We start from the raw sequence: 21891 nt of genomic DNA on the forward strand, positions 1-21891 counted from the left end.
AGCCAGCATATTTTCTAGCAGGCTAAATAGAAACAGCACCATTTCTAAACGAAGCCTCTTTTCTGAATGGATTCTGACAAGGGTCCTTTTGAGCCTCGGAGCTACTACTCAAATGATCATTTTTCTTCTCCTACAGATTTAAAAGGTAACGTGCACCTGCAGTATTGAGTCATCAGAAGCAGAAGCCGCTTCTAACCTCCTTCTTCCATGGCCCTGATTTGTTTAACTGAAATAAATGAAAGTGCTCTTTCTTTCTTTCTTTCTTTCTAAAACTGTGTTGTTGAATTATTTCTGAAAAGCCCACTTAGAATTATAAGAGATTCATTATGACTGTAACATTGACAAATAACTACCCCACCCTCCAGAAGGCTGACAAGATAACATAACATAATGCTTTTGTGGTTGTGTGTTATTCTACAGATTTTATGTATATTTATAATCTTCTTTTTTATCTGATTTATTTTATCAGGTTTATCTTCATTGTCAACTGCCCTGTTGCTTGCGCAAAGGACAGTATACAAATGGCTTAAATCAGCTAATGGTTTATCAAACAAAACTCTTCACTCTCTATAACAGCAGCAGCTAACATGGTGTCCTCTGGATGTTGTTGGACCTCAGTGCCTGGAGACAGTCAGTCAGGTCGTGTATCCACAGCAGTAACCAGAGGAGAAACGATCACTGGGAGGAGCACAGAGAGAATAAATGTCGTGGTGCATCTGCAGCAGCACAACCAGATGCCTTCATCTGCCCCAGCTGCAACAAAACATGTTTCTTCCCTATCAGTCTCAACTGCCACAGCAGACACTGCAACTCTCCAGCAGTTTGACTTCACCCATGAAGGCACACTCCTTCATTGTCCTCTGAGACAGATGGATGCCAGCCAGCCAACCAACCAACCAACCAACCAATCCCAGGCCAGCACAGCCTAAAGTCAAGGGTGATGGGACTTGTAGTCCAACAATACCCATATAACACCACATTGGCTACCCCGTGTTATTACACATAACTCATCCTTTCATTTGGGACATTCAGCTTATGTAGCCAAAATGGCACCATCCACACATGAACAGGCATGGGACAACCCCAAGGTTTGCAGAAGTACAGAAACATATTTAGCAGAAACCTGAAACGGCATAATAAGGATCGAATGTTTTCAGCGGCTGTGGGATATTGGCTGGGACTGGCGAAGTGAATGACATAGCATAGGACTTCGCAATGACCCATTTTACTTCAGATCCCATGCCTGAATTACATCATGGGAGAAGGGATTCCAACTTTGCTACCTGTTGCCTTTAGAAGCCTTGCAAGTCGCAACGTAAGAGGGACTGTAAGCAACATCGTGGGAGGGAAATTTATACGAAGAAGATGGAACATTCAGCTCCCTTGTTATTGCTGCTATTGCCAGGACATTCTTAAGGTAATCTTGTTGCCCAAACAGCAACAACATTTCCGTCTTGCAAATCTATGCTATTATACTTGTTATTGTGCCATTTTATTATACTATTTTGAAACTGCTTTTGCACTATTTGCTTTTGACAATCATTCCTCTTTTCTTTGTTATAAGGTGCTTTGAGCTTGATTGATTGATCGTGGAAAAGCTACATACAAACAAAATAATGAATGAACGAATGGCCTTAAACTGCTCAAGCATAAACCCCATTGTGTTCGTCAACATCTGCACAAGTCAGAAACAGAACCCAATTTTCAAACAATTTACACACTGGGTAAATTTACTTTCCTTGAGCTACCTTCCTAAAATCTATTTTCCTTTTTCATGACTCAGTGTCCCCAGTTAACATGCTCATTATGTAATTGCAAGTGCCTGAGCATTTTGTTTTAAAGAAATATATCACACGCATAGTATATTCAGTTAAGTGTCCACATGCCCAGAAGTCTTTGCTAATATCTGTTTGTCACCGCAGAAGGTTCTGGTTGACATGATTTTTAAAAGAAATGATTTCCAATTTGAATTCCTTTTCTAGATGATGAATCCAAGAAGGTGAAATAAGAGTATCCTATGTATAAGCAATTATATATATAATTGAAATATGGTCTCATATCTCCACCTACAGACACAAAGACAATGGCAGGAGATTTTATTTTCCTCTTCTGCTAATGCCTTTTAGAAACCAGTGCCATATATTCCGAAGCAAAAGACATGCAGGTACTTCACAATAACACTTCATTATACTTGGGCCTTCACAGCAAATGCTAATAAATGAACAAATGCATATTTGCATATTTTACATTTGCATTTCAGCTTCTCTCCTGTAGCAAATGAACAGTCCCGTGTTAAACTCTTTTCTGTGCAAGTCCAAATATCCTTCATCATCGTATGAAAAGTGGCACATGTGCTTTAGAGCAGCCCAAGGCATTTTGATGCCTGAGGCAAATAGCAAGATTATGCCCCTTCCCCAATTTATACCAACTAGACTGGCAGCTTCAAGCCTGGTAACCATTTAAATTTGTTTGTTTTTAAACTGTTTTTACTGTTGTAAATTGTTGTGACCTGCGCTTGGGTCTTGGGGTGATGTGTAGGTTAGTTAATTAATTAATAATACCCATCATCTTTACATAAATACAAAGATTTTGTTGACTACTGCCTAGAAAGTCTTGCGAGTACATTGTACTCAATTAGTGCACAAGCAGCACATATGCGGCAAAAATAATTTTAAATTGAAATAAACGATGTAAGAATTCCATTAAAACATTAAAACATAAATGACCGTATTTAAAACGTACAATAATATCTTATTAAATATCTTAATAAAGATATCTTTATTAAAGATATTAAGATATCTTTATCTTATTAAAATAACATGGCAATTTTGCAACAAAGCAAACTGGACTCCTTGGCTGGCTTTGAATAAACATTCACAAACTTTTTATTGATAATAATCACCTAAATAGTTTGACGATCTATAGAACTTTGTAACATGCAGAAAACAGCATTCTCAGATAAACCAAAGACTGGAACTGAGGGAAGTCGGGGGGTGGGGGTGGGTGGGTTTTGTGTGGGAGGGTGGGGGGAGGCAGGAAAAATGGGGGGGGGGGGGGAAATAAGGATGGTAAGCTTTGGGATAATATGTTTTGTTTTAATTTTGAATATATATATATATTTTTAAAAATAACAAAATAACATGGCAATTAAAACAGGATACTCAGGTCAAGAGGTCGAGGGAACACCTGTAAACAGATGCATATTCAAAAGAGGGTGGGATACCAGTACAGATGTGGGCTTTTGGTATTTCAGCAGAAAGTGCACTCCACAGCACAAGAGCAACTAATATTTATTATTATTATTATTATTATTATTATTATTATTTAAAACCTTCTTTGTCACCACAAGCAAATCTCTACATTGTTCACAGCAGGCTAAAGCCTCTTTAAAAAATACTGAAAACACCCTCCTTCTCCATCTATAGTCCATAAAACACAATTAACAACTAAATAAATATACTCCCATCCCCGATATCTGAAATGCTTTTCTAGCAACACGCTTTAGAATAGTTTTACAGTCGTACCTTGGTTGTCATATTTAATCCATTCCAGGAGTCTGTTTGACTCCTGAAATGGTTCAAAAACCAAGGCACAGCTTCCGATTGGCTGCAGGAGCTTCCTGCACTCAATCAGAAGCCGTGTCAGACGTTCGGCTTCCAAAAAACATTTGCAAACTGGAACACTCACTTCCAGGTTTCCACCGTTTGGGATCCAAAACGTCCGAGTACCAAGGCGTTTGACAACCAAGGTAAAACTGTAGTGACAAAAACAGCTGGCCCTGTTGATTGAAATAAATCCACCTCAACAGCTTATTAATGGGTTAATTGAAATGACTGGCATAGAATCAACTTGAAATTGCTTATCTTTCTCTGGCATGGTTGGGTTAAGTGTGCTGCCTTCCCTTGTTTTCATTTAACCAGATAGCCATTGGTTTACTTGGTACTGCAAAGAACTCGTCTTGCTTCTCTCTCTCTTTTTCCTCCTTTAAAAAGGAGGAAAACCACCTTCTGTGTACCTATTATAGTGATCAGCACCAACACTGTAAACTGCACATGTGCAACAGAGAAAATCAGATGTGAAAAAGTAACATTCTTCTTAATCTGGCACAGAATGTGGAAGCAGAAAGACCTACAGGGGGAAGTTCTGCTTTGTCAAGACGACAACTCCGGCCAAGGCACACATTTTCCTATTCTTCTTTTGTGTCCTTCATCCATCATGCCACAGTCTCAATTAAAAGAAAGCGTCTATATTTTGTATGCACTACAATTAATGACTGGCATGCGGGTGGTGCTGTGGTCTAAACCACTGAGCCTAGGGCTTGCTGATCAGAAGGTTGGCAGTTCGAATCCCCACGACAGGGTGAGCTCCCGTTGTTTGGTCCCAGCTCCTGCCCACCTAGCAATTTGAAAGCATGTCAAAGTACCAGTAGATAAATAGGTACCGCTCCAGCGGGAAGGTAAACGCCGTTTCCGTGCACTGCTCTGGTTCACCAGAAGCGGCTTAGTCATGCTGGCCACATGACCCAGAAGCTGTTTGCAGACAAACACCGGCTCCCTCGGCCAGTAAAGTGAGATGAGCGCACAACCCCAGAGTTGTCTGCGACTTGAATTAACGGTCAGGGGTCCCTTTACCTTTCTACCATTAATGAAATTATTCCCACCTACACCTACTCTCTCTACCGTGAAATGCACACTGTGTTGTGTGGTGATGCTCAATAGAGTTGTCCCCCCATCCAGCCTGGGTCTCCAGTTTGGGGAGGGGGGAGATCAGGCCACTGCTTTGGGCTGACCTAGAGACAACATATGCTCACCCCAACTTTTGAGGTGTACTGGTTTTTACTTTTTGAAATATGGCAACCCTCTACAGAGAAGCCCCTCATGAGTGAGCAGAACCACAGACAGTGTAGGGAAATATGACAGAAACTATCACAGCAAATGTATAGATCAAACAGTGCCCAACACCCTGGGAGGGAGGTGCACTGGTACACAGGATATATTCAAGGGAAGAACACATTTAGTTAGGTCATTTCGTAAGGAAGAGATCAGTGGACAACTCAAAACTATTAACCAGCAATCTCCTTAACAAAGGAAGAGTTGATGGTTGGCGAACAGCATAGTAATAATAATAATAGTTTTTTATTATTTATACCCCATGCTTCTGGCTGGGTTGCCCCAGCCACTCTGGGTGGCTTCCAACACATATAAAAACATAATAAAACACCAAATATTTTAAACTTCCTGATACAGAACTGCCTTCAGATGTTTTCTAAAAGTTGTATAGTTGTTTATCTGCTTGATATCTGATGGAAGGGCATTCCACAGGATGGGGGCCACTACCGAGAAAGCCCTGTAACTTCATTTGTTACAGTGAGGGAACCACCCAAACGCCCTCAGAGCTCAGCGCCAACACTTTGAATTGTGCTCACAAACATACCAGGAGCCAGTGTAGATCCTTTAGGACCAGTGTTGTATTATCCTGGCAGGTGTTCTCAGTCACCAGTCTAGATGCCGCATATCAATACAGTTGGGGTATGAAAGTACATAATCAAATATGTACATTAGCTCAAGTGGCAAAAGTGTAAGTGATCAGAATAAGACGGCAGTGATCTTAAGAATCTAAGATGCCCAGATATGGAAATCTCTGAATGGTACAAGGGGAGCCACTCACCCCTTTGCCCAGGTAAGTATGCCCACACCCACCTAGTAATTATACTTTAGGAGAAATTCATTATTGCTTTCCTTGCTCTTTGTAAGTAACTATAGATTTTGTTGTTTTGATTTCTTTCCTTTTTACTTTTTTTATTCTAAGCTGTGGCACATGTCCAGTTTCAAAAGGACGCAGTTCTTGTTGAGGGGAAAGAACATTTCAGATTTATTCTGTCACCAACAAATCTAGGGTTAATTTGAGCTTAGAAATGGGTTATTTTATGCACAACTCAATAGCTCTAATCGCCATATTTATCACCATGCAAAAGCTGGAACTGCTAGGAAGGTAGTGACATTTTAAGAGAATGCACAGCTTCCCCATAGGGATTTTATTCTCCAGCATTACAGAACACCTGCCATACAGTGGTCATTGTCACCACAAGCTCAGCTGTGCAACACAATAACTTGTTTGCTAAGGGCAAATGGGCAAAAATGTCCTGGTATTATCTGAAGATTTCTTGTACTGTACAAAGCGCTGCACTGAACCTTTGTGAAAGCTTGCCAACGGGGGCGGGGAAGGGAGGAAAGATTGTAAAGCATGTAGATTCAAAACCACATCAAGACTTTTAGAAACTAGGCCTTTAGAAAAAATAGTAGCAAATTCTTTAAGGCATCTTTTAAAGTAGGGCTGACTTTTGTCCTGGATCTTAGGCAAGTCAATCAAAAAAATGTGAAATATCGCGATTTGGGGGGGTCTTCCTAAAAAAAAAAAGCTCATCAACTTTGGGATGTCCTAGTTTTTACTTTTTGAAATATAGCAACCCTATTTACAGTAGACAGTGGGGGGATTAATACTGTTGTGCACACCCCAATTTCTGAGCGGCTCCAGGGGTGCCAGCTCTTACCCAGAATTCTGTTTCCTCGGAATGAAGGTCACTGGAGATGGCAGCATCTTTAGGATATATTGTTTTGTTTACATATATATGCAGCCTGAGCACAGTATGAAAGGGCTCACAACATTAGTGCCCCAACAGATCTTGCTTCCCCTAGTTTTTAGAAGGCTCCCGAAAGTCGTAGTTTTCATTTCAACACAGCAAGCGTGCCCAGGTTCTACATTTTTCGAGGTCCCAGCTTCAGACCAGACCAAAAAAACAACAACGGCTAGCTCTTGGCCTATTGTTCTTCTACCTACAAAATGGCAAGGCCTCTTGTAAGTGGGGGGAGCAGGCTTACCCCTTCCTTATAGTGCACCTCAGTCAGTTGTCTCTATCTGTTCTTGACCAAGACTTTAGACATGTAAATGTATGCCTAACAGACTTGGCTCGGCCCATTACCTTTAAAAAGAATCTGGCCTGACCACTTCAGCAGACCCTTCTACAGTGAACTCCCATCCCACAGATATGAAACAATGGACTTGACAGAGACCCACAGGCATAATCCAAATCAAACTTTCAAAGCTATAGCAACTTGAATGTAGTGTCATTCAGTGGACTTTTGATGCAATCCTAACCTTGCTTGAAGTAAGCACCAATGGATTAAGTAGGAATTTCTTCTGGGTAAACTCAGTTAGGATTGGGTTGTTAGCTTCAGTTTACCAACGATCTATTTGTGCTACTGCAATGAAGCATCTTAACACCAGTTGGTTAAGCTGTGGTGACATGGAACAGTTTGCAAGTCCCCAGATCCTCCCCCCCAGAAATGAGACATGACAACAATATTTGGGTTTAAATTAGGCCACAACTTTATTGAAATTCAGGTGTAGGAACTTTGGCATAGGCCTTGGAAGATATCCCTCTCAACCCAACAGGGGCTGAGGATGCGCAGGGCAGTCAGGTGCAGTAGGAGGGGACTGTAAAGCATGAACTTACACAGTGCCCTCCCACTTCACCCAAGCCAGGAGTTTGACATATATGCCACCACTCTAGGGCCAGTGACCCCCGCGAAGCCAAGTGAGTCTGGGTCAAAGGGGGTCAGCCTTTTTCTTGGCCCTCGCTCCTCCCCTGGCTGGCAGCCCATTGTCCTACTGAGATGGGGGCGGGGCGACAAGCACCCTGTAGCAAGGTGGGTGGCACCTAGACCAGGTAATCCCATGTGGTGTTGCAAACCTCACCCACCTCTTGGGAGGGGGGTGAGCAGGTATTGCTGAACAGTTTTTTTTTTTTTATTTTGAAGAGTTCTACTAGTAAAATCTGAATAATATTTTCATGGGTCTGGACAATGCTTCATTTCCAAAAGGAATCCGTTTACATGCATCCAATCGCTTGAAACTGCACAATATTAATAATATTTGCGAAACTGTATAGCAGAGGGTAAGAAGATGGGTACCAGAAAGAGGGGCCTTTCAGTGTTGCCCCCATACCTATAGATTATGATCGCCAAGGAAGTGTGTATAGCCCTTTTCCTTAATGGTTTTGTTTAAAGTAAGGTTACCAGATGTCCCTGTTTCCCGGGGACAGTCCCTGGATTTACAAATCAGTCCCCATACAAAATCCATTGAAGTTGAAAAGCGTCCCCGGATTTATTGGGAAAAAAATCTGGTAACCTTAGTTTAAAGGACTCTCAACACATGTTAATATCGGATCTGTTTTTTATTAGTTGTTATCACTTGCTGGGACTCGCTGTTGTTTCATCATTGTTGTTTCATTTCATTGATGAATCACTTTCCACAAGGAACCCCAAAGCGATCTGCAATATAATAAACTATATAAAGCAGATACATATATAAAAGCAGTTAAAACAATCACATAAATATTACACAACAATTAAAACAGCACATCAATTCATTTCCAAGGCAGATGTCAACTGTGATAAAGCTTTTAGAAGGTTTTTTGAAATAGGTGCTCCTTCAGCAGGCAGTGTCTGATAGAAATTGCTTGTCTGATACACAATAGGAGCAAGTTCCAATGTATAGGTGCCACCACACGAAAGGCCCCATGCTGACATCCTGGTAGGATGGTAAGTGCCAGTTGCCCTCTCCAGCAGAACACAGTGATTGGGTGCTCTTTAAATGCTCATTCAAAGGTGTTTAATTGTTGTCTGAAATTGTTGTTTTTATTTTTCATGCTTTCCACATGCCACCTTGTGAGGACATTTTTCTTAAATGGTGGGACATAAATGAACACCTATGAGTGCCTTAACCACAGGCAACTTTTTTTGTAAATTCTAAGCACCCGCTATTGGGTTACACAGTTCCAGTCCTTGGAGAAGTGCATGGAGGCACCAAGAATATAAAAGTTATTCATCCTTGTTACAAGAGCATCCTTAACAGCTGTGAGATCTGACTGAGACCAAATCCCTTTTCTGTTGCAAAAGAGCCTGCACACTTGAAGCCATGGGGTAAAGCTCTGCAAGATTTATGATTTCTGCCCAGCATGTATTCCCCTCTCCGCTGACCACTGAGTGAACTATTGACAGTTTGTGCTAATTGTCTGTGGGTTTGTGTTTCGGCTTAGCACTTCTTTGGCACACCTCCCAGTCCACTTCTCCTTGGGAAGGGAACATAATCATAAGGAACAGGAGATTTAAAGGGATGAGCACACATGGCGCTAGTTACAGTTTACCTGGACCGATGTGGGCAGCCACGGGAACGAAATGTTTAACAAGAATTTTTGGGAAGATTCAGCATGCCAGCTCCCATTAGCAAAAACAACAGAGCCTTGCAATGGCACCATAATGATCAAGACACTTATTGTGAGAGCCCAGTTCACTGGATGCATGAATGGAAACCAATTAGAAGAAAACATTTCCCCCCATGGGGCTAAGGAGAGGGAACTGCAAGGCGTCAGTGGAAATTTCCCAGCTCCACAAACTGCAGGTGAATGAGAAACTGTTAGTTTAGGTGCGTTTTGGGACTACAGTGGTACCTCGGGTTACAGATGCTTCAGGTTACAGACTCCACTAACCCAGAAATAGTACCTCGGGTTAAGAACTTTGCTTCAGGATGAGAACAGAAATCGTTCAGTGGTGGCACGGCAGCAGCAGGAGGCCCCATTGGCTAAAGTGGTACCTCAGGTTAAGAACTTTTTCAGGTTAAGAACAGACCTCCGGAATGAATTAAGTTCTTAACCCGAGATACCACTGTACTTGTAGTCATCCTCATAATTGGACGTGGAGTTTTATCAGGCAGTTTTATCAAGTAGTGCGCCATCACCCTCCAGTTCTGACTGCAGGGAGATATTATTATTTGTTTGTTTGTTTGTTTGTTTGTTTGTTTGTACCCCAGCCATCTGACTGGGTTGCCACAGTGCTCTGAGACACTTCCAACATATACAAAAACATTCCACATTAAAAAAGCTTCCCTACACAGCCTTCAGATGTCTAATAAAGGTTATATTGTTACTCATCTCCTTGACATCTAATGGTACGGTGTTCCACAGGATGGGTGCCACTACTGAGAAGGCCCTCATCCTTGTCCCCTGTAGCTTCATTTCTTGCAGTGAGGGAACCACCAGAAGGCCCACAGAGCTGGATATCAGTGTCTGGGCTGAACGATGGAGGAGATCATAATAATAATAATATTTTTTTTTGTACCCCGCCCATCTGGCTGGGTTTCCCCAGCCACTCTGGGAGGCTTCCACAAGGACCAAAAATACACTAATATGTCATACATTAAAAACTTCCCTGAACAGGGCTGCCTTAATATGTCTTCTGAATGTCAGGTAGTTGTTTATCTCTCTGACATCTGATGGGAGGGCGTTCCACAGGGCGGGCGCCACTACCGAGAAGGCCCTCTGCCTGGTTCCCTGTAGCTTTGCTTCTCGCAAATGAGGGAACCGCCAGAAGGCCCTCGGCGCTGGACCTCAGCGTCCAGGCAGAACGATGGGGGTGGAGACGCTCCTTCAGGTATACTGGGCCAACAAACCATGAATCCTCTGAACCAGCAATAGATGAGATGAGATCAGGTGGTCCTCCTTGACCTTTATATAGGGTACCAGTTCTGGATTGTTCATTGGTCTCAGTTACTTCCTTCTACCTCCACTGTTGGAGGCAGTATTCCTCTGAGCACCAGCTGCTCATAAGTGTGGAGTGTTTTGATATGGTCAGGACCACTTTGAGGGTTCCATAGGCATCTGGTTGGCTACTGTGAAAACAGGATGCTGGTGTAGATGAGTCTTTGCCCTGATCCAGCCTGGCTCTTCTTAGCTTGAGAAGTCTTCTTCTGCTGCTGGATCTGTGTCTTCTCTTATCTTAATGGTTGGAAGGGAGAAGTGGCTAGCATTTCTTTCTTCACTTTAATTTATTCTGTCTCTTCCCCCCTCTCCCCTCCTCCCCACATAGGCCTCTCTGATGTTAGGACCTGTTTTGGAGAGGAAGGGGCAGTAGTTTCAGATCTCCTGCCAGTGGATGAGAAGCCCCATCCAATGCAACTATTGTCTTCTCACTTATTTTGCTGGAAGCAGCATTGCAAGGATGCATGAGAAATTCAAGCTTTGTGAAGTCCTATATGAAAGCACACCCTCCAACATTTCTCCGATGAAAATATGGACGTCCTATCCTGACCTGTGGGTCTTGGACTACTGTGAGGATCAGAATATAACTATCCAACAGATTTCATACTTCTCCATCGTTAAAATGTACCAAGCATGCATTGGTTGTCAGGGCATCAAGAAGAACTCTCAGCGAGCAATTTGTTTAACTCAGTGTCCTGGTCACTGCTGGATTCAAAAAACAGACATAAATGAATAAAGTAGGAAAAGTAAATCTGTAACATATTCGTTTTCAGGAGTGGGGGGGGGGGAGTTAGCTTTGAAAACCCTTTTTGTAGATAATTACCCTTTAAATAGGTCTGATTTGTGCTGTTCAAAGCTTCAAATTTGCTTAGTTGCCAAAAGCTAATTGTCCTAAAGGTTAAAACAAAATTAAGGCTACTGTTTCCTTTGAACTAAAGCTGTGGCATCCCCCCCACCTGCTGGAAAAGCCTTTCTTTACTTTCAAGAGAGCTTAATTAAAAATGCCAAAAAGTTGGAAAGAAAAATAGAAGTGGGAAGATTGAATAAAACATTCAATCAGTGTTATATTTCACTGGAACAGAAGTGCATCAACATAAATATAAGCTATTTAAAAATAAAAACTTCCAAATTTCATCCAAAGTGAAATTTTACAATCAATGTTAAGGCTTCTGTTTGGGTAAAATATCTAAGGTATTTTGAGGAAAGGGGGCGGAATTATTTTGGTAAGTAATTTTTTAAAGCTTTTATTTTGCTTAAGGTATGTGCGCTGAAGACAATATTTAGTCTGAATCCAGTTTTGGCACTTTGGAAAGTGGTTCTTTTGCCTAGACTGCTTCAGAGGACATACACAGGTCAGAATCAGACCCTCTCTTCAGAAAGCCTGATGGTTTCTGTATCTCCCCATTGGCTTACAAGAGGGAAATGAAAACATGGCTATAACATCTTTAACTTTCAACAGAATTGGATGAAATTTGCAGGTGAAATATATCATCCTGAGTAGCTGATATGTGCCCAATTTCAGACAAATGAGTACAGGTTTCAAAAAATAACCTTTAAATTTTGATATATAAATATTTTTTAAGGTGAACTAACATTTAAATCAGCATCTTAAAAAGCAGAGACATCACCTTGCCAACAAAGGTCCGCATAGTTAAAGCTATGGTTTTCCCAGTAGTGATGTATGGAAGTGAGAGCTGGACCATAAAGAAGGCTGATCACCGAAGAATTGATGCTTTTGAATTATGGTGCTGGAGGAGACTCTTGAGAGTCCCATGGACTGCAAGAAGATCAAACGCATCCATTCTTAAGGAAATTAGCCCAGTGCTCACTGGAAGGACATATCGTGAAGCTGAGGCTCCAATACTTTGGCCACCTCATGAGAAGAGAAGACTCCCTAGAAAAGACCCTGATGCTGAGAAAGACTGAGGGCACAAGGAGAGGGGGACAACAGAGGGTGAGATGGTTGGACAGTTCTTGAAGCTGCCAGCATGAGTTTGACTAAACTGCGGGAGGCGGTGGAAGACAGAAGTGCTTGGCGTGCTCTGGTCCATGGGGTCACAAAGAGTCGGACACGACTAAACGACTAAATAACAACAACCATTTAAAAAACGGAAGAACTTGATTTTACAGTCAATTTCTGAGGTAATGTCACCTGATAGATTTCAGTCAGATAGATATTTTCTGCATTGCTCACAAAAGCACTGTGACTGAAAGTAGAAAGAAGAGGGTTGGTTAATTCCTGGATGGAAACTAGATGTGTCAGTAACAAAACTGTACTCCCTCCCCTCCCTCTAATTCCTAATGATGTTTTACTGCCGGCGGGGTGGTATCCATTTTTGCAGACACATTGTGTCTCTGAGTTCCTTTGAATGACCAAATAGGTCCCAAAGCTTTTGGAAATGCCCAGTTCAATTTGAACTCCTTGGGGGGGGGGCATCCATTTCTATTTGGACCTACCTCAAATCCACCAGTGTGGCTTTATTCAGTTAAGGATTCACCCAAACCAAATGTACATCCCTAGTTCCAGCACATCTCTGCTTGAAATCTACAGAGGATACAGGTTTTGTTATCTTCTGGATCTCAACTGTATCGGATGTTCGGTTGAGAACTTTGGACTAGATAAGAAACACTCCACTCTGTGTGCAAGAATATGACCTGCGGGAAATCACAAGTATCATCTAAAGTGAAAATTCATGGCAACTCTGAGGATTTCTGTTCAGGAGAAACTTCAGGATAATTCACAGAAATCAAAGAGTTCTCCATTTCTTTTTATTTTCAATTTGTTACTAAAGGACAATTTTAACTTAAACCAGCTTTTGAGAGCACAGTCATGTTCTTGTTTACGTAGATGTCAGTTGCATTCAATTCAGTGTAAGCCTGATTAGAATTGCAGCCTAAATAAATGCAGAGCTGTCATATTTGAATATTGGCAGAGTTTCATCTTAAACTCTGAATATGCTTTTTTGAGGAGATGCAGGAAAGTCATGAAAATAGGGATCCATGGGTATTTGGATAATATAGTCTTTAGGATAATTAAGAGTACATTGGGAACGTTTAAATGGATAAAGATATTAAAACATTACATCAAACAAGATGCTATTTTATTACCTTCATCTCTATGAAGCTATATTTAAACATGATGCTCATTTTGTATTTTCCAAACAGCATGCACACTAGATTAAAATGAGCTTGTAACGGTAATGTTTTGTTTCAGCGCTGTACAGGGATGCCAACAGGATTTCCTGGTTCCAGTATGAGCTCCCAAAATGCATGCATGTGTGGCAATCACACAGGGTCCCCGGATGTTTCACTGTCTATTGATCCCTGTGCCACCACTTTATTTCTCCCTGCCACCTCCCAGGCCCTACCTGGTACAATACTGAGTCCAGTCAGGGTTAAATTGGAACATAAACTTTTGTTTATTTATTGCAGTTTAACAAGCGTATGTTTTCATAAACGGTATCAGTCAATTACAATGATGGGGTACCTATCGAGACCTATAACTTCCACTACTTGCTCTCACTCACTAAATAATAATAATAATAATAATAATAATAATAATAATAATAAAATTATTATTTATACCCCGCACATCTGGCTGAGTTTCCCCAGCCACTCTGGGCGGCTCCCAATCAAATGTTAAAATCAACCACCTCTCTGATATTTACTTGTCTTCCTAGCCCCTAACTGTTCCTGACTCAGCTTATTTCACTACACTAACTCAACCTACCCACAAACTCTATCCCAATTCACTCCCACTCCAACCAACCACCCAATGAACTCCTCCCTTTGCCCCTCCCAGAGCTGGTTTTATAGTCCCTCTGACTCCACCCCCCTGGGTCCTGATTGGGTAACCTGTTTAACTATTTCATCTCCAGCACTCTCATATGTTAACGTCACAGCATGCACACACACTTTACTGGCTAGTTCTGCTGTTTATGTTCATATGTTAAATTAGCTTAGCTTACCTCACAGGGCTATTGCAAAGACAAAATGAAGGAGGGTAATGTACACTTCCTTGAGCTCCTGGGATGTATCATAGAGTGGTAGAATTGTAGAAGGGACCACGAGGGTCATCTGGTCCAAGCCCCTGCAATGCAGAAATCTTTTTGCCCAAGGTGGGGCGTGAATGCATGACCCAGAGATTAAGAGTCTCATGTTCTACCAACTGAGCTATTACCCTCCTCTCCCCCATTTTAGGGACGCAGGTGGCGCTGTGGGTTAAACCACAGAGCCTAGGATTTGCCGATCAGAAGGTCGGTGGTTCGAATCCCCGTAACGGGGTGAGCTCCCGTTGCTCAGTCCCTGCTCCTGCCAACCTAGCAGTTCGAAAGCACAAAGTGCAAGTAGATAAATAGGTACTGTTCCGGCGGGAAGGTAAATGGTGTTTCCGTTTGTTGCTCTGGTTCGCCAGAAGCAGCTTAGTCATGCTGTCCACATGACCCGGAAGCTGTACGCCGGCTCCCTTGGCCAATAAAGCGAGATGAGTTCAGTTCACACTGTAGTACTGGAACCAAGAGATCCTATACAATGTTATATGATTGGGCCTGCCAGACTTCCCTAAATTCCTGGACCCAGTAAGTGTTAGACTTTAATCATATTTTGTATTTGCCATTTGGGGAGGGGATTATTTAACGTCTATCCACACTTCTTGTGTAGGAGTATTTGCAGAAAACATATTCCAATGAATACCTGATCTTAGATGAGCCAACCACAGGACAGAAATATGGGCGGGGTAGAAATAAATTACTACTACTACTATTATTATTATTATTATTATTATTATTATTATTATGACTTGGTGGAAAGGAAGGGTATGGAGATTCCAAGGACTTTTGGGAAATAAAACAGAACTGTAAAAAACGCACTAAATGGGAGGAGAAAACAGAAGCTCTTATGATCCCAGGGATTCCTGTTGCCTCATGTCCAAACAACTCACTTAGCAACCACAGTTCTGACTTCACTCATTGGATAAAACAGTGTTACGTGACAGCAGCTTGGCTGGCTCATCCCACAGAAATTTCTTAGAAGAATACCTGCACATGTTGCTTCATACCTGCCATTCTTGGAGGGCTGTTCCTCTGAATATTTCTGGAGATAAAAAAGCATCCTGCACACGACTACAAGTCAGATCAAGCAGTGCAATGAATCTTTTTAGTTAATTCAAATCAGCACATTTTTCTGGTTCATTTTGAAATCTCTGATATCTACATATGACCTTTCCTTTTTTATTAATACTTTATTGGAATTTTGCATTGCGGCCAGTGGAAGATAAAGTTAATTTACACAGATGTGACAGAAAGTTAGGCAAGCAGCAGTAAACTCCAGTCTATTCACTGAATCTTCATGTAACTTTTATTTGACCTACCAATTTCGTTTTTAAAAAGCTGTGTACATTTTGTGTCTCTGTTAAAAAGATACACACACACACATGAATGAAATCACCTTATTTCTGTACTTTTAAATTGCTTTTAAATTGTTTTTAATATTGTGTTGTGTTTTAATTATTGTAGCCTGCCATGGGACCTTAGTGTGAAGGGTAATAAAGTATTATTATTGAATGCCATCTTCATCATCTGCATTTTATTGTTCAAAAAATCTCAGAGCAGTGTATCAATGAAACACAAGATAATAAAATATGGCAAAAGCATCAAAATTGCAGCATATAAGTCTTTTATAAACTGCCTCCAATGTGATACTTTTTCAGATGCACTGTAGGTGAAAAAAGAGTGGCCTCCATTTTTATTTTTATTTTAAAAGAGATGGTTGATGTAGGCCAATACTTCTGAAGGGACAGTGTCCTTGGTGAACATATTGGGTTGTCTCCAATTCAGAGTAGATCCATGAATAACAATGGACCTAAGTTAGTCATGCCCATTACTTTCAATAGTTCTACTCTGAGAGACTAAAATTGGACACAACCCCCCTTGGTCATGTGTAGGTAGGAAAGTATGGATGGAAGAAAGATGCAGAAAGCATGCATGCTGAAATCTGGTAATTAGTTTGTTGTTGTTTTCAAAAAATGTCATCAATAACTTGAAATTTTGCAAGAACATAATCCTGGCCACAGTTAGTCCATAGAATAATAAAGTTACACAATGAGGGAGATCTGCTGATCCCTAGAAACCACTTGCAGTATTAGCATAGAGGCCAAGCTTGCATGAAGCTTTCCCACTAGGTAAAAAAAAGGTAAAGGATTCCTGGATGGTTAAGTCCAGTCAAAGGCGACCATGGGGTTGCGGCACTCGTCTCGCTTTCAGGCTGAGGGAGCTGGCGTTGGTCCACAGACAGCTTTCCAGGTCATGTGGCCAGCATGACTAAACCACTTCTGGCACAATGGGACACCATAACAGAAACACAGGCGATGCTGTGGTCTAAACCACTCCCTCAGGCAAGGCCTCTTTCCACCAGCCTTGCCCCACCCTCCAGCCTTAGGAGTCCTCATAAGGGAGCTGGTCCTGGAGGAAGAACTGTGAGGGGAGAGACTCCATCAGGCAAGGCCTCTTTTCACCTGCCTTGCCCCACCCTCTAGTCTCTGCTTCTCAATTTGTATTGTATTATTTTATGTACCGTGGCTTGCTATTGTTTTATGGATTATAGTTTAGAAATTATTTATTATAACTGCTGAGTGGATTTCTGTTTAACTTTTGTATGTTATTCTTATTATTTAATACTATTCTAAGGATTGTTGAATGATACTTTTTTGATATAGGTTACTTATTTTAAAGTTACGTTTTATTATCACATTTTTGTATTGCATTAGATTGTTATAAAATGTATATTTTTTTGTTTCTTCAGCTTGTAAACCGCCTTGAGTATTGTAAGATAGAAAGACGGTACACAAAATAAAAATGTTGAATGATGATCATCAGCCTCTTGGGTTTGCTGATCAGATGGTCAGCAGTTCGAATCCGTGCGATGAGATGAGCTCCTGTTGCTCTGTCCCAGCTCCTGCCAACCTAGTAGTTCAAAAGCACGCCAGTGCAAGGAGATAAACAGGTACTGCTGTGGCGGGAAGCTAAATGGTGTTTCTGTGCACTCTGGTTTCCCACTTTGAGGAGCACAGAGTACAGGCTGAATTCAATACAGTGGCTTCATGTTTCAGAGCTGTTTCAAAGCACACAGTTTGAGAATCGTGGCTTGAGAGACTGGGGAAGTATTGACACCATTACTTTCCCACAATACGGTTGTGCATTTTTTCCAGGTACCGGGGCAGATTGGGTTTGCTGCTGTCATTAATGTGAATGAGAAAAGACAAGGCATCATTTATGTGAAGCCACTCAGGGAATAGGCATGAGTCATTAAAATTTTCAGAAATGGTGAGTGTGTTTTTTTCTCTCCCTCCCAATAAAGCAATAACTCTAAACTAATTACAGCAATCTAAGCAGTCCTCTACTCCAATGATATTAACATTCATTGATCCTTTACATTTAATCTTTATTTGTCTAAATGCAAAATGACATTTATTGCACAAAAATAACAGTAAATTGTGCAAGCCTGGATCTCTGGATAATTAAAGGAGTCAGACGAGATTGGCAGGATTTTGAGAGAAAGGATGTCCAGTATGGTGTTGTTGAGCTAGAGGACATCTTGATTAATAACCTTCAGGAGAACACATAATTTCTTTACCTTCTGGGCTGTTCTGTTGTATTTAGTGGAATTTAAGGCTTGGGGAGAGAATAATATAAGTAATAAAAAGAGCTCTACTGAGTCAGACTAAAGGCAGAGTAACCCAGTAGCCTGTTTTCTGTGGTAGCCAACCCAGTTTCTCTGGCAGAAACTCCAGAAGCAGGATACAGTTGTTACTGAGCAACTGGTATTCATTATGCCTTCATGGCTTTGAAGTATTCTTTTATATAAAGTTTATATGCCAAAATGACTTCTAAGTGGTTTACAACTATAAAATCAATGCAGAATTAAAATGCACAATAATAAATCCATTGCGACATTAAAACATCCTCAATTAAAAATACAACAGACAAACAATTTAAAAGCATAACAATTAAAACAGTTAAGAAACAGTTAACAAAATTAACTATCTTGTTGAACAGTGTAAAGAGTTCTTTGGGGCTGACAAGGTCAAAAGTCTTTGTCAGATCTACCAAGTCAATGTACAAGGGGCATCCCTAGATGTTACTTATCCCAAATTTATTGAGAGACTTTGGAAGAAACAAATGTTTTAAGGGGGTATCATGTGCAGAAAGGGTGAGGGAGTCCCATCATTGTCCGATGATAATCATTGTTGTGTCATATCATGTCCACTGAGGTGATTGAAATTTAAGGTAACATATGCTGGTATATGAGTCAAAAAGCCACAGTTTCAGGTACTGCCATGTGGAAACAAAATTGGAGAGGATTATAGTGGAACCTCAGTTGTCGAACGCTTCAGAAGCCAAACAATTTGGAACCCAAATGCCAATAACCCGGAAGTGAATGCTTCCATTTTCGAAAGCGCCTCACAGCTTCCGAGGCGTGTTTCTCCATTTTGTTAAAGGAATTTTCCCACCGGCAATTGCGCCTCAGTTGTCGAATGTTTCGGAAGTTGAACAGACTTCTGGAACAGATTACGTTTGACAACCGAGGTTCCGCTGTATTAGCATTATAATCAGGAAAACGAATACAATATTCCCCAAGACTGAATGCACACTAACTTAAGGCTCTTTAAGGCTCTCTGCTGTTTGTCTTTGCCAGCCACATCCCTTCCTCTGCAGTTCCAAACTATTCACTCTCAAACAGGTTTTCTCCATGCCTGGCATAAGGAAAACAGAGTGACTCCACCAATAATTCCTGCTGGATTGTGTAAGGTTGAGTATAGCAATAATTCAACAAAACAGTAATGCCAGCATCATCTGACGTCCAGCCAGCAAGAAGCACTTACTATAGCCCAAAGTTACAAAGCCAACATAAAAAACAACAACCCTAGAATTTAAACTGCTGTTTTTGATGATTGTGTGAGCATATCCAAAAGGAAGGCGTGGGTGAGCGGAGGGAGTGTGGGGGACATGCTCAACAAAACAAATTAGACAAATCTGCTGGAGCTTCACTGCCTTAGGGAGACACAAAACGTTGCACAATGCATGGAGCAAAAACAGCACGGAAATCAAACGCATGACAAACGCAAGCAGAGAGGCACAGAACAGGAAAGCTGTCCCCCAAAAAGGATGTGTTGGTCAGGAATGACAAAAGAGAAGAGAAAATGTTGCCCTCAAGCTATGAGCATGCTGCCAGAAGTCATCAGACTTAATCTGCAATAGAGTGGGCTACTGTGAAAAGTAGGGCCAAGCAATGTGGGGGTGGGGTGGGGTGGGGTCTATGCTGCCTCTGAAACACTCCTAGGTTGGGATGCTTCAGGAATTACAAATTATGATAGGAACTGGCCTGATTTGCTGTTCTGCCCCAGATTAATATGTAGCATCACTAAGGCCAGCTCTACCATTAGGCAGAGGGACACGGGTGGCGCTGTGGGTTAAACCACAGAGCCTAGGACTTGCCGATCAGAAGGTCAGTGGTTCGAATCCCCGCAACGGGGTGAACTCCCATTGCTCAGTCCCTGCTCCTGCCAACCTCGCAGTTCGAAAGCACGTCAGTGCAAGTAGATAAATAGGTACCGCTCCAGCGGGAAGGTAAACGGCATTTTCGTGTGCTGCTCTGGTTTGCCAGAAGTGGCTTAGTCATGCTGGCCACATGACCTGGAAGCTGTATGCCAGCTCCCTCGGCCAATTGAGATGAGCGCCGCAACCCCAGAGCCGGCCACGACTGGACCTAATGGTCAGGGGTCCCTTTACCTTTACCATTAGGCAGAATGAGGCAACCACCTTAGACAGCATGGTTGAAGGACAGAGCTATATTTGCTACACAGCCCCTCTTGCGTACAGGAGCTGCTTGAAGAAGGCATACAAAGTGCCATCCAACAGTCTTAGGGACTTCACTCTAAATTTGTGTAGGGTTTACTCTTTATTCTTTTCCACTTCTGAAGGTATCTCATAAGGCTACGGAGAATAAAACAATAAAAAGTAGTCATAAAACCAAACAGAAGCCTGGACATTACAGTGGTACCTCAGGTTAAGTACTTAATTTGTTCCGGAGGTCTGTACTTAACCTGAAACTGTTCTTAACCTGAAGCACCACTTTAGCTAATGGGGCCTCCTGTTTCTGCTGCGCCACCGGAGTACGATTTCTGTTCTCATCCTGAAGCAAAGTTCTTAACCTGAAGCACTATTTCTGGGTTAGCAGAGTCTGTAACCTGAAGCGTATGTAACCTGAAGCGTATGTAATCCGAGGTACCACTGTACCTGAAAATGCCTACTGGAATAAGAGTTGCTCATACATATCTGGTGGACCTGTGAAAAAATCAAAAGCTTCTGGGATATAGTATATGATGAACTTTAAAAAAATGTTTAATTATAACTTTGTGAAAAATACAGAAGCTTTCCTATTGGGAATAACAGACACAGGTATAGCAAAGGAAGATCGGAAAACATTCCTTTATGCCACAGGCAGGGTGAGGACCTTAATTACCAGAAATTGGAAAAAAGAATTTGTGCCAACAAAAAAGGAATGGCAGGATAAATTATTATATTATACTGAACTGGCCAGATTAACAGAGGCAATTAGCGGACAACCCAGACAAGAATTTCAAAAAGAATAAGGAAAATACAGAGAATACTTTACCAAACAGTGCCCCAAAATATATACCTGGACTTGTTTCGATTAATTTCTACAGGAGACTTTGTGGTTTTTTAAGTCATAACTAGGAAAAATTGTAATAATCACATACAAAAGAAACAGTATACAAGAAGTAAATAAGGAGGCCACTTACAGGATGAAGGAAGTCTTCTATTTTGATGTTTGTTTTCTTCATGTAAGGGAATAGGAGTTTAATTTTGATAATGAAATTGTCAATGGTGGTGGGTTTGTTTGTATGTATGAGTTGTTGTGGACTATGTTGTAAATAAATTATTAATTATTATTTTTTAAAGAGTTGCTTTGTCATGCACTTGAAGTTCAGCAAGGAGAGTGCTGAAACAAATAAATTCTTCAAGATCCCTAGTTGGATTCAGCAACACCTGGTGGATCACAAGTTTCCCATTGTTGATATAAAGCAAAGAAAAAGTATAACAACAACAACAACAACAACAACAACAACAACAACAACAATTTATTTATTATTTATACCCCGCCCATCTGGCTGGGTTTCCCTAGCCACTCTGGGCAGCTCCCAACAGAATTAAAAGCACAAAAAAATCAAACATTAAAAACTTCCCTAAACTGCGCTGCCTTCAGATGTTTTCTAAAAG

The 21891-nt window shown here is 41.3% G+C and overlaps 2 long non-coding RNA genes across 3 annotated transcripts in view; one reads left to right on the forward strand and one right to left on the reverse strand.

Annotated features, from left to right (window-relative positions):
* The window catches only part of LOC308485005, an 804356-nt gene that overhangs the window by 663378 nt on the left and 119087 nt on the right, over positions 1-21891 (forward strand). The gene's annotated exons all lie outside the window — the stretch shown is intronic.
* Positions 18523-21891, reverse strand: part of LOC308484962 — a 44694-nt gene continuing 41325 nt past the window's right edge. For both annotated transcript variants that reach the window (XR_013990238.1, XR_013990239.1), the window contains one exon: positions 18523-18921. This is a non-coding gene — a long non-coding RNA (uncharacterized lncRNA). The remainder of the gene's footprint in view (positions 18922-21891) is intronic.

Source organism: Podarcis pityusensis (genome assembly GCF_964106645.2).
Source record: "Podarcis pityusensis genome assembly, chromosome: 9".
NCBI lineage: Eukaryota > Metazoa > Chordata > Lepidosauria > Squamata > Lacertidae > Podarcis > Podarcis pityusensis.